Source organism: Lepisma saccharinum, chromosome 9, assembly GCF_977018435.1.
Source record: "Lepisma saccharinum chromosome 9, izLepSacc3.1, whole genome shotgun sequence".
In the NCBI taxonomy this organism is placed as follows: Eukaryota; Metazoa; Arthropoda; class Insecta; order Zygentoma; family Lepismatidae; genus Lepisma; species Lepisma saccharinum.
Genome location: NC_139237.1, coordinates 81,390,430 through 81,403,709, shown reverse-complemented (window position 1 = coordinate 81,403,709; position 13,280 = coordinate 81,390,430). Strand labels below are relative to the sequence as shown.

The following is a 13,280-nucleotide window of genomic DNA, read 5'->3' as shown; positions in this document are numbered from 1 at the left end:
AATAAAACAGACTGCTTTTTTCACAGTTAAGTTGCTATATTACAACAATGTAACATTGACAACATCCATTATATAACAGATTCTTTTTGTTTAAAAAATTACTAACCATTGTTATAACTGTATCTTTAGTCAAAATGAAAATAAATGTCTGATGAAAGGAGCGTGTGTTCTCCTGAAACGTCACAAAGAAAAAATGTTTTCTTATGCTTGTAATAACCGTAAACTACAGGAAAATAATTTACTCATTTCATAGAAACAGAAGCTATTAATTTGTGTCATCGTGCTGGTAATTCTACGCCAATCAACACACTTTCCTTAATTACAAGTACGTAGATACTATTTACATTTGGTATAATTAATATTGCATTTAGATATCAATGTGAAAATTTTCGTACGATTTTAATCAGGTGTCTGCATGCTTAATAGAGGTAACTAATTATATATTTTGAGTAGGTTAGGTTGTTCGACTTTAGTATCTTGGTATTTCTATTCGTTTTCGAGAGCAACATTTACGAATGCGCCCTCTCACCAACCAGTTTTCAAGATAAAATTTCTCGCCAAACTTTCTGCCATTTTCAAACATGCTAATCACTTGCTCAAAACTTCAAAGTTACATTCACACGAATTCGCAACATTTTCGTTATTCTCCTGTACGACTTTCGAAAATCTTACGGACTTATACAATTAGGACCCTTAACCAAGCTCCCATTTCCAAACCTTATATTATGAATAAAGTACTAGTTATTACAAAAACAAAAAGTATACTGAGGAGTTGACAGGATTGATCTGATGATTTATGTCAAGGATTTCAAGCCAATAGAGCTAAAGTCATTCTAATTCTCATAGATCGAAGTAAATTCTCCGCAGTTGTAGTCAGGAAAGTATAGTGACGTTTAACCTATGTCGTAAAGGATATACTAAAGGATGCACTATTCCATTTACATTAATGATGATGATAAATAAGAAAAATATTTATTTTTAGTACAGAGTAGGTGTGCCACCAACTGAATTAGTTCAGTCTTTGCACCTAAATATTCAAATTTCCAGATAGAATGGGAGACTTAGAATTAAGTTCGTGTAATATTTTCACCAGAGAAGAGTAACAGACAAAATGAATATGTTAGGTGCAATAAGTCCGCAGAAATCTATGGTGATCACATTCAAATGACACTGATTCACACTTCAACACAATTACTATTAAGTTGCTGGTAATTTTGGCAAACCAAATTCATCTACTAATATATTATCTACGTTCTTGACTGTTTCACTACCTGGTTCCCTGTCAGGTGCTTTTGGAGTTTTCAGAGCATCGTCAAGGTAACTGGTATCATTGTCTGTTGCAATTTCGTCACCCAAAGCTTGCAACTCTGCTTCCAGTTCTTCCTCATCAATGTCCGGCATCCCGTAACTCCTACCCAGGACGTCTTGCACCTCTTCCGCCATGTCGAACATCTCGGCCAACTCGTCCTGTACATCCTCTATCTCTTCTATATTTATTTTCTTGTACTCCTTCTGCATCTGTTTAAGCCCAATCTTCATGGTTTTGACCGTTTGTTCAGTGTCCTTTAAGGTTTGGCATGCAAAATTGGCTTGCTCCATGTTGAAAGATTGCTGCCTCAGATTATCAACCTGTTGCTCGTACATTTTCTTCTGCTTCAGGATCCTCAATGCTTTCTGTTTCACCGCATTCTTTGCTGGGCCTTCCCTCATGTTCTTCATTTGGTCCCTATATTTTGTCAGCTCGACGTCTAGCATGCCAATTTTCTTTGCTACGGTCTCTGCTCTGCTGTCCACACTTGAGATGCAATCTACGATATCAGGTGGGGGAGGCTTAGTTTTCGTTCTTCCTATTATCCTATTCATATTACCGTTCCTATTTCTAATTTAACTAAAAATCCTGAAGGAATATTGAACAATTTGGTCAATTGTAACACAACTAATTAGGAAGTCTTACATTCACAAGTATGGTCACGAAAATTCACCCAACTCAACAACATTTTATTGGATTTACAGCTTAACATATGGCTGTTTATGCCCAACGAAAATTCACTTAAACGCAAAGCAATTGAAGATGTATTAACTAAGGTTTAATCACTGACTCTACAAGAACATATATTGGCTGCCAAAAATACGTCACTGCGTTCCGCATTTGCATCGCGAATAATCTACAGTAGACACAGTCAATTCTTATTACATATAATATATATGACAAACATTGCTTGTAATATGCATTTATATCTATAAGAAGAGATGGCACGACCTATGTTCTAATAGTAATTAGTAAAGTTTGTTTTAAATCAAGTATAAGCACGTAAAGGTAATTTGTAGTATTTATTTTTATAAAAGAAATTTATTTCAAAGTATATAATTACATGAAAGTACTCGTAAATGTAATTGGTAATATTAATTTCTTATAGAAATAATGTATTTTTTACAGACAATTTGAAAGTAGTCAGAGCTTCTGATGCACATAAGCACATAAGCATCGTGAGAATTGATTTCGTATAATGATTTTTTTTCAATTTCATGCATTTCTGACAAATTGCACTAAATTGTGAAAATAGTATGGTGGTATAACAGTTCGAAATTTTCCACACTGTAGCATCATTAATGATTAAGCTATTTGCAGTACCCATTGTGATACATTATGACACCTCTCATAGAATATTGATTGAAACGTTTTAACATGATTCCAGCTAAATAATAGTTATACGAAGTTCGAAGAAAATAGTACTACTAGTATCTACATTAGACGTTGCAGAAACGAAATGTAAGCGTTAACTTTTGAAAGTTTGATTGTCTACGATATTTCAAAATTGATAAAGCATTACGGATAGAAGTAGGCTCAATGAATTTAAAGATTCACGATTGCTCAGGAATATTATCCAATGCTTCTTAAAATATACATCCGATACGAGTCAAATATTTTGTACCGGATTTCGTACTCTTGTACCAAACTATTATCCATCTTTGCTAGTCTTGACAGAATCTGACATTCTCTCTCTCTCTCTCTCTCTCTCTCTATCATATATATAATATGCGTGTATGTGCATATGTACATTATATATATATATATATATATATATATATATATAACATACGTATGTAGTGTATATAATATATTACACAACTTATTTGTGTAATGTCGTCGAGCATTTCAAAGTATGCTCCTCAATTGTCCATGTACAGTATGCACACATCCATTCCTCTTCTAGTAGAATTGAGACCTGCACCATCTCACCTACGTTGTAATATTTTCTGCCGTGCTGTCTCCCTCTAGGTCATAGCCAACTCTTTAATATGAATGGTCTCCTAACCCACAATTTTCCCCGCCCCAATTTTTTTCTTCCACTCAATATTTCCTGAACGCAGAGGTTTAAAAAGCTTCTACTGCTCAGTATCTTCAGACGAGTAATGTCTTCTACCTCTCTCAATATCCTGTGTCGAGCCATGTCTTCTACCTCCCACAATACCCTCTGACAAACAATGACTTCTACCTCGCTCGACATCCTCCGACAGCAACGTCTCCCACAACGCGCGAAATCCTCCGACGAGCAACGCCTCCCGCAGCGCGCAATATCCTCCGACGAGCAACTCCATCTCACAGCACGCGATATCCTTTGACGAGCAACTCCATCTACAGCGCGAGATATCCTTTGACGAGCAACTCCATCTACAGCGCGCGATATCCTTTGACGAGCAACTCCATCCACAGCGCGATATATCCTTTGACGAGCAACTCGATCTCACAGCGCGAGATATCCTTTGACGAGCAACTCCATCTCACAGCGCGAGATATCCTTTGACGAGCAACTCCATCTCACAGCGCGAGATATCTTCCTACAAACAACGACTCCGACAGAGCGCGATATCCACCGACGACCAACGCCATCTTACATCGCGCGAAATCCTCCGATGAGCAACTCATCTAACAGCACGCGAAATTCTCCGATGAGCAACTCATCTAACAGCACGCGAAATCCTCCGACGAGCAACTCAATCTCACAGCGCGAGATATCCTTTGACGAGCAACTCCATCTCACAGCGCGAGATATCTTACTACGAACAACGCCTCCGACAGCGCGCGATATCCTCCGACGACCAACGCCATCTTACATCTCACGATATCCTCCGACGAGCAACTCCATCTCACAGCGCGCGATGTCCTCCGACGAGCAATGATTCCTAACGCACAATATTCGTGAAAGTACCATATTAACCTTCGCGCAATGGATGCCCTGATTGTTATCTTTTCTTCAGCTCCAAAGGTTTTGGACACACCCATTTAATATTTCTCTCCGCGACACGTGGGAGGCAGGAATAGATGTTTAAATGGATGACGTGGTATCTCCTTGCTTTCCTTTGGCAACAGCGAGGTAGGAAACGGTTCGAGTCGCCGCCGAGTATCACCGCGGGATCGAATTTCCTCCCTCTTTGAGCGCTGTCAATGGCAGTGTTCCAAAGAGACATCCAGTAGCCTTTTTCGCCGAATGACGGAACCTATCCAAGCCTTCCACTTCACTTCACAAGGGGGCCAAGTGAGAAACCTGAAACCACGCCAAATGTAGCCAACTTTTTTTTATCCTTAGCACCTTCTGGACCTTCCAGCGCTGGAAACACCAATATAAAGGCGTCGGTATTGACTGGATAGGAAGGTGGATTGGTTAATTCAACTGCGAACGCTCCAATTGAAAATAGCTTTTTTTTCGTGATGCCGGAACATAGCCCGAGCAATTCGGTCCTACCTTTAGAAACGATGCTCGTAGAATTTCAAAGAACTTTCCTTTCTTCTTAAGTTCACGTAGAGGCATTGTAGAGTCGGAAACGTTCGCGTTCCTATTACCAGCCAAGAAGTGTCAAGTGGTACTTGGCTTATGTAAGCTTGTGAAATCTTGGAATAAATATGCAGCTCACAGTACAAGAGCGTCTGATTGGCTGAGAACGTAGAGTAGTGGAAAGTTCGGAGTCCGATTCCCATCTTGAACATGTTCCCATGTTTCCATTAATTTCATCTTATCATTATTCATTTTCATCTTCGCGATTACTTGAAGAAGTTCCAATTGCGATGAAACGTTCAGAAAACAGATAAATTATTACTACCATAGAAAACTTGATTCGTTGTCGTTTGAAGCAAGTCGAAAACCAAGGATACAATAAAATCTACAAAAATGCCTATGTTCAGTTTAGGTTACGTCCAACAATTACAACTAACAATTGAGAAAGACAGTTGTAGTAGTTCAATCAGAAACATTGTAGATGAATTGATTTGGTGTAATTTAGTTAGCTAAATGTCACAAAAATTGATGACATTTGGTTCCAAGTTGCGATGTTCAGAGTAAAAGAGATTCTAGACTGCTAAATATCCAATCTTTGTTGTTAAATATTCCTGGATCATATGTTTCTGTATTCAAGAGCATTTTCCATTTGGCAGTTTTACACAACAGTGAAGCAATCAAATGATAAACCACTATGGTGTAAATTTTAAATTGAGGTTAAAAGTCTGTGATATCAATAAAGATTGTTAAGAATATTTTTAATTCCGCAAAGAAAAAATATGAAAATATGATCAATTAGTTGCACTTCACAACAACAAATATTGAACTCGTCCGAAAGTGATGTTCTTGTATGGACGAGAGACAGAACGTTGTGATAGACACGCTATTTAAAAAAAAATGCTGAACCCCTGACACGCTTAATGATTGAAACTATACACGGCACATGCGTGAATTTGTTGAAGTAGTTTCAAGGCCCTTTAGACACGCAGTCTTAATTGTGTACATGAATTGCATCTTGGGACTACGTTAGCTAAATGTGCTATCTATGAGACAAAAAGTAATAGGCAGGTTTCGTTTCGTATAAGAGGCTTGTTGACATAATGATATCGTTGACGCCTTGTAATCAAGAGATCCCGAGTTCGATACCCGGCGGTGATAACATAGTAGTTGGGACTGGAGGTCCAGTCTACTGACCGCAAAGTAGAGTGAAACTTTCAAAACTTTAACAGTATTGTGTTTTTATATGTATAAGTTTTTTAAATAGGTTTTTCCACATTTCAAGTATATCGGGTTTTTCACCAGTGTAGGGGACTGAAGTTGGGACTATAGCCCGAGGCCCATCCTAAACCCTAGTTTTTTCTTGAACTCCCTCTTAAATTAATTGATTTTGTTTATTTAACTTAGCTTTTCTGCTTCTTTTGGCTAATCGCGACGTTGAGAATGAGTGATTTTGTTTATTTTACATCGCTTTCTGGCACTTGTGGCTAATCACTAAGATGAGGATGAGTGATATGATGAAATTGATGAAGGGACACTCATTAACAACACCTATGCCCAGTTCGGGATTCCAATCAAGTACACCAGCCGCCGTAGCGTGCCGTGCTAACCACTCCTCCACGGAGCTCGGCGCGACATTGCAGTAAAGCTTACCCTCACCAGATCTAACAGAAATCACTTCTGCTTTTGCTTTTTTTCGTCCTTGTCTTTCACTCCCTTTTCTCTCCTTTGTTCCTTCAGCACCGGCGAAACTGGGTCACACGCCACCATACGCCGGGTGAATGATGAAATTCATAATTAATCGTTGTAGAGGCCCGTGTTACACGTACGAGTTATCCGCCGCATTAGGCAGCCAGCACTTGAAAAAGCGGCAAACACGGAATAGTACAGGACGCTGTTCTGGGGCCAATTGTTTCGTGCCTCACGAAACGTTTCATGGTTGTTTGCTGAAATGATTTATACGCTTCACCGTGGCGGCGGCTACGTTTGATTGGTCGAGCGGAGAGCTATGCAAAGAATACTAGACAAATAGAGGAAAAAAACTGGCGGTTGGAGTTGCTTTCTTCAACTAAAAGATGGTTATGTAGTGCAACGGTACACTATTAGAAGTTTCTGTAAAAGTTTTACCGTAAAAATTTAACAGTCTACCTGTTGTTTTTTAAAAACAGGACGCGACTGTCTTTTTTTCCCCCTGTGTATATGCGCATTTATGACGTCACTTGTCTGTTCTATGACTAGGACGAGAAGTAAGCATGGCGTCGGTTAAGTTCTGAGATATTAAACACAGACACACGCATGAATGTATAAGTAGACTTTCGAGTAGAGTGGAATGCGCAAGTATTGCTCGGCAATTTGTCTACGACAATTTTCGTTAATTTTCCACTTATATCCTACGTGTTTTTAAGCAATGGACTATTATGTCCTCTAGTACAGAAGTTGTCAGCTGCTTGTTTGGTTTTTTGTAATTCTTGACGCTCTCATTGGCTGAAACAAAGAGAAAGGCATGGTGATGGACAAGTTGCTGTACTGCATTGAGATAAAAGAAAAACAAATTCTAAATTTGATTTCAATATTTAGTCTTGAATAAAGATAGATAACGATTATAAATAAAGTGAATCATTAAATTTACATTCATTACGGTTAACTATGTGATTACCGCCATACTTTGAAAATGGTCAGAGTAATTGCTTTACACTAGTTGAATGGTAGCAAAAACTTACGTCTTAGATCATTATTCTCGAGTCAATTTTTCACATTGTACATTACAGTCAAATTCCAATACATACTGCGCTCAAATAATAAGCAATGTATCATAAATTTTAATTCCTGGATTGATCTATGTTGTTACACAAATTTCGTTGCAAGTATTAAAATATAATTTAAACTTCTTGGTCTATTATTTCTTTGAAATAACCTGTTACTGAGTACAATTTGCATTGTACACACAAAATATTAATTAAATCAACAACCGAAAACTTATTCGCATTTATCTATACTGCGTTCTTGGCTTCAGTGAATGAGAATTTGTACAGAAAGGACACACTTCATATATTGTCGCATAGAAGAAATTCACAGTACCTTACAACTTCTGTATCATAGTCAACACCATAACTAATCCAAAAGTAGACTTTCTTAAATATGACGAAGATTAGTGCCTGAGAGAAAAAGTTTATAAAAATTAAATTTTAAATACTTACTCCTTTCATCTTACAAATTATTACCGTGGATATCTTCCAAGAAAAATTCAGAACTTTAAAAATGGAAATTCAACCCTACTCTAAAAACATGAAAAACATTAAAGTTTTTGTAATAGTAAATACATATTTTATATAATTGTTTATTGTACTCGCAAGGGACAATCATGCTAATTAAGTAGTGATTAAGTTTTATTATTCGCACATTCAACCAGTACTATTGAAAGGTAGTGCCGTGCTGACTTATGTAGAAATATGATGTTGCACATGAAATATCAAAATTTTATTTTTGTTCTGCGGACAATATCCACCCATACTTCAAAACTTTCAAGTGTTGAATTTTAAAACACAAAATTATTTTATATTTTGACGCCAGTTCTATTATGACACGATTGTGTAATCTAACAAAATTATTATTGACTAACCTGTAGGCTTTTGCCAGGAGATTATGATGGGTGTGTATGCGGATGAGATGTGGTTTGGATTATTTTGGAATATTGACAAGTGTAATTGAAGAAAGATTATTCGATAGCCTATTAATATTGTTATGGTTCGCTTCAATGTTTTTCTTCTTACGTTTAAAGTATAACGAACTAATATTGGAACAAAATATTTAGTGTTCATTGTCAGGAAATATTTACGGTAGTGTGCATCACAGAGCTCTAGTTACAGACTGGAGGCAATGCATAAATAGTTGTTGCAAGTGGAAATGTGAAGGCATGCTCACCGCCATGATATTATACCCCGGCTTCGAAATTTTTTGGCTTCAAGTTGACCCATGTTAAAAGGCTCACGTTTCCGGTCTGGTACATGGAGCTCTGTGGCGTGGATGGTTCTGATATTTTTATCCATTGTCCTGTGGTTTGCTCAATAACTGAAGTAGCCTCAGAATAGGCTGTTCACGTCTCGTTGTTTTCCTTAATGAAGGTAATGTTTACAGTTTTTTAAAGTATGCTAACGTAGGAATGTGAATTCAACTCTTGTGTATTCACAGCATGACCATTCTCTACCAAATGAACATTTCAATATGATAAATATCTCATGCGAACAACAGAGACTTCTGTAGGAAGTGGCTCCTGCGAAACATGTCCTCGGAAATCACCAGGATTGCTTGGGAATCACAGGATACAAGTTTCATCCAACCCTCCTCCCGTTTATCCTTTTGTGGAGACCCGGGAACGTAGAATGCCCCCGCACGAGGGCGAAACATTTAATCAAAGAACAATGTAGCAGCGTTGCAGGGAAAAGTTTAACCCGGCTGCGAGAAGACATCCCATTGTTGCAGGGTTTCCCCTCTACAGCACCCCGGATGGCCATTTGGACTCTTTTTGTTGCGGCGGACAAGAAGCAAGCGGAAGTGCGAACAGGGATCATCATAATGGCCGCCACTATGATGAATGCTCGGAATTCCTTGTCCGTTGAAGATTAACCATGCGTGGTCTCTTGTTAACAGAACGGTCATTTACGGCGGGCTTTGTCTGGTGGAGGAGGCTCAGCGGTAAGAGCTAAATTGTGCAGAACTTGAGGTCGGCCTCGAGAAACCGTTTCTCCGTTGTGTTTCTTGGATTTCGAGTGTCTGTAAACTACAAGGCGTCATCTATCGATAATCTTCTGTCAGAATATTCTTAACTCTGTGTATGTTAGGAAAAGAAATATGTGGGAGTTTGATAGAGACATATACACATTTAGAGAGAGAGGTGAACAGAGACACGCATAGACACTGGGTGCAGTGTAGTGTAGACAATAGTGGAATAGTAGATAGAAGCAGAGCGGCATAGTGTAATGGAGTGACATGTCGAGGCGAATCTGTAGAGAGTAGCAGGATATAACGGAGTGATAGGGCATGGCGAAGCTGTAGATAGCAGCAGAACGTAATGGAGCGATAGGGTATGGTGAAGCTGTAGATAGCAGCAGAATGTAACGGAGCGATAGGGCATTGCGAAGCTGTAGCCAGGAGCAGGATATAACTGAGCGATAGAGCATTGCGAAGCTGTAGCCAGGAGCAGGATATAACGGAACGATAGGGTGTGGTGAAGCTGTAGATAGCATCAGAATGTAACTGAGCCATAGGACGCACCGAAGCTGTAGATAGCAGCAGAATGTAGCGGAGCGATAGGGCATTGCGAAGCTGTAGATAGCAGCAGAATGTAACGGAGCCATAGGATGTGGCGAAGCTGTAGATATCAGCAGAACGTAACGGAGCGATAGAGTATGGCGAAGCTGTAGATAATAGCAGAATGTAACTGAGCGATAGGGCATTGCGAAGCTGTAGATAGCAGCAGAATGTAACGGAGCCATAGACATACCAAAGCTGTAGATAGCAGCAGAATGTAGCGGAGCGATAGGTTGGGACGAAGCTGTAGATAGGGGCAGAATGTAACGGAGCCATAGGTTGTGACGAAGCTGTAGATACGAGAATGTGGAGCCATAAGATGTACCGAAGCTGTAGATAGCAGCAGAATGTAGCAGGGTGATAAAGTGTGGCGAAGCTGTAGATAGCAGCAGAACAGCAGTATAGTGCTGAACGATAAGGCATGACGGAACGTTGAATGTAGAGGAGTGATGAGGCGAGGCGGAGCTGCAGAATGTGGTGAGTGAGATAGTGTGGCGAAGGTGCAATTCCAATTTATGTTCAGAAAGTCTAATCGGACTGGACTTTTAGTATAAAGTGGGATGAGAACCACTGCTCAATGTGTCTCCTCCGGGAATTGAACTCGGAACTTCTTGATTATAATGCGACACCGGTAGCCACGACACTATCGAGGATTCAGCAGTGGAGCTATGCAGATTGGGGCAGCGTAGTGCTAGTGACGGATTCCAAGAGTCCAAGCGATAAATAGTGATATGTAACATAAACACTTGAACAAACCAGCACACGCACGAGGGTATAATAATAAGGAAACAACCACACGAAGAAACATACTCGCTTTCAACTTGGGGCTATACTGAGCTAGTGTGTGGGCCGCCGTTTGAGACTATTGTGGCTCTTCAATATCAGTATACCACAAAGGGTTTGTTAACGTAAAAAACCTTATCAATATTTTAGGATAACATTCACTGAGGAAATTGCATATCATGCCCCCACATGAATTCGTTCGCTGGGAAACCTTCCGATGAACCATGCCATCCATCTCTATGCAAAGTGAGGAACGAAGGGTGATGACATCTTCACCGAACCACTGCCTCTGACAGCTTGTAAAGGGAACTTATCATGGAACGAGCGATTCTTCGGGGAAGTGAACGGGAAGCAAAATGAGCAGGAAGAATCGAAATTTCTTTATGTTCTTTAATGGAGGAATGAATACCCATGGTGATCAAGCAAGAAAAGAGATAGTGATTCCCTTTTAACCAACATATATCGCCGATTGGATTTTGGTAGTTTTTAAGCTTCGCCGTTTTGCGTCGGTTTTTCCATCCAGATTGATCAGTAGTGTACTTAGTGGGTGGTTGCTGGGGTTTCATATCCCCACATTGACTCAGCTCATCTAAGGACATGCATAAAGATGGTAAATTTAACACAACCCAGCTAATTCTTCATATGTATAGATTTTCCTTACATTATATGTACAAGGGAGGGCCAAATGAAAACGTTAATTTGTTCGTTTTCTTATCTAGTAGATTCCTGTATGCAGATTGCACAAGTTTGCTGCATTTTAGCGCAGACCTATTGCTGATCTACATATAGCTTCAACTTTGGGTCAGTGCCTGTATACCTTAAGAAGAATAAATCTTTGGGGTCCACTTATAATGACATTTCCACCCATCTGCCTGCGAACTGAGGCCATTGTTGAACTTTTTCTACCATTAGTAAACTTGCTGGTGTGATGACATGCACAGATATATTGAATTATACGTATTTGCCGAGAAAGTTTTGTAAGTTTTAGGCTGACGGAGGGCAAGAAATCACTCCTCTTTACTGGTGAAAGTGTGTATAGGAGGCGTCATCTTTAAAATAACAAAAATGGCGTTTTGAACCTCATTTGATTAGTGTTGAAGCCTTAAGGTCATTTTGTAAAGAACAGTCGATACCCCATGTAAATTTTAGCTGCGTACAGTCTGCCCTACAATTTTTATTGGTTTTTTCATATTTTTATTTGACTCATGTAATAACTACAAGTTCTCTAAACAAAATAATCACTGTTTCGACACGTTTCAGTGCATCACACGCCGACTTCTGAAGATTCTTGGTTATTGTACCAACGTTCCTGCACCACTGATAGTGGAGGTGGTGTGGTCATCACCTTCATGAATCCCTAAGATACCAATTGATGAGATGCTGGATGGACCTAGAGCAGCTTATGCATGGACATCCTCATATAATTGCTGCAGGAGATCATACTTCGTGAATCGAAACTGGCTCCTCCGCTCAACACTCCCTACCCCGCGACTGTGCAGTGCGCACGAATTGGAATATTTTCAAGAATCCTTATAACAACGCTAAGGCTTGCAAAACGAAAAAGTTGATCACCAATTAGGAAAGCACGAAAAACATAGAACAAGTTTAAAAAGAAAATGAAAAATGCTTTTAGAGAGAAAACTACTCCCAATCGCCAGCAGTGAAAATTAAAATACCTGGACGATGTTTATTCCCAACTTTTTTCAAAGTTTTGAAATTCCCCCTCCCCTTCCCAAACTTCCTCCGTAATATTCTTCTGCGTCTTGGAAACATCAAATTGCTTTACGATAACTTGTTTTCCTCATGTCTCGTTCTCATATTTCTCTAACCCCTCCCCCCGAATGCCCCCTTCCAATGCACCTAAACTTTTCCATCCAGCGAAAACCACCTTCGTATAGAAAACCGATGACCTAGTAATAACATTATCGAACGTGAACCCTCTTATGGAAGGGGTTACAAGAACTTAATGCAGTGCATCCAACTCTAGGTTATATTTGCTAGGTTTAGTGGATTAGTTTTTTTTCCGAACTGATGTTTGTCGACTTGTAAACAGGGAGTTTCGGTTTTTATTTCTAGGCGCTGTCACATCAGGCCTGATCAACCCATTGCATTTGTGGAAGTGTGTGGATTGCAAAGCTAGCAGCGGTGCTGTAATTTTATAAGAGGGGCGGATAAGGAGTGAATGAGTGAGGAGGCTTCATCGGTCGCATTCGTGCAGTGTTGCTATCTGATTTATGAGTTAGGGTGCAGTGTTGCCATCTCATTCGTGAGTTATCGTGCAGTGTTGCCATATGATTCTTGAGTTATCGTGCAGTGTTGCCATCTGATTCGTGAGTTATCGTGCAGTGTTGCCATCTGATTCGTGAGTTATGGTGCAGTGCTGCCATCTGATTCGTGAGTTATGGTGCAGTTTCTCCA

At 39.5% G+C, this 13,280-nt stretch overlaps 1 pseudogene; it reads right to left on the bottom strand.

The window, feature by feature from the left end:
• Window positions 1-955: 955 nt before the first annotated feature.
• Window positions 956-1,996, bottom strand: LOC145992764 (charged multivesicular body protein 5 pseudogene; annotated as a pseudogene).
• Between the last annotated feature and the right edge of the window lie 11,284 nt (window positions 1,997-13,280).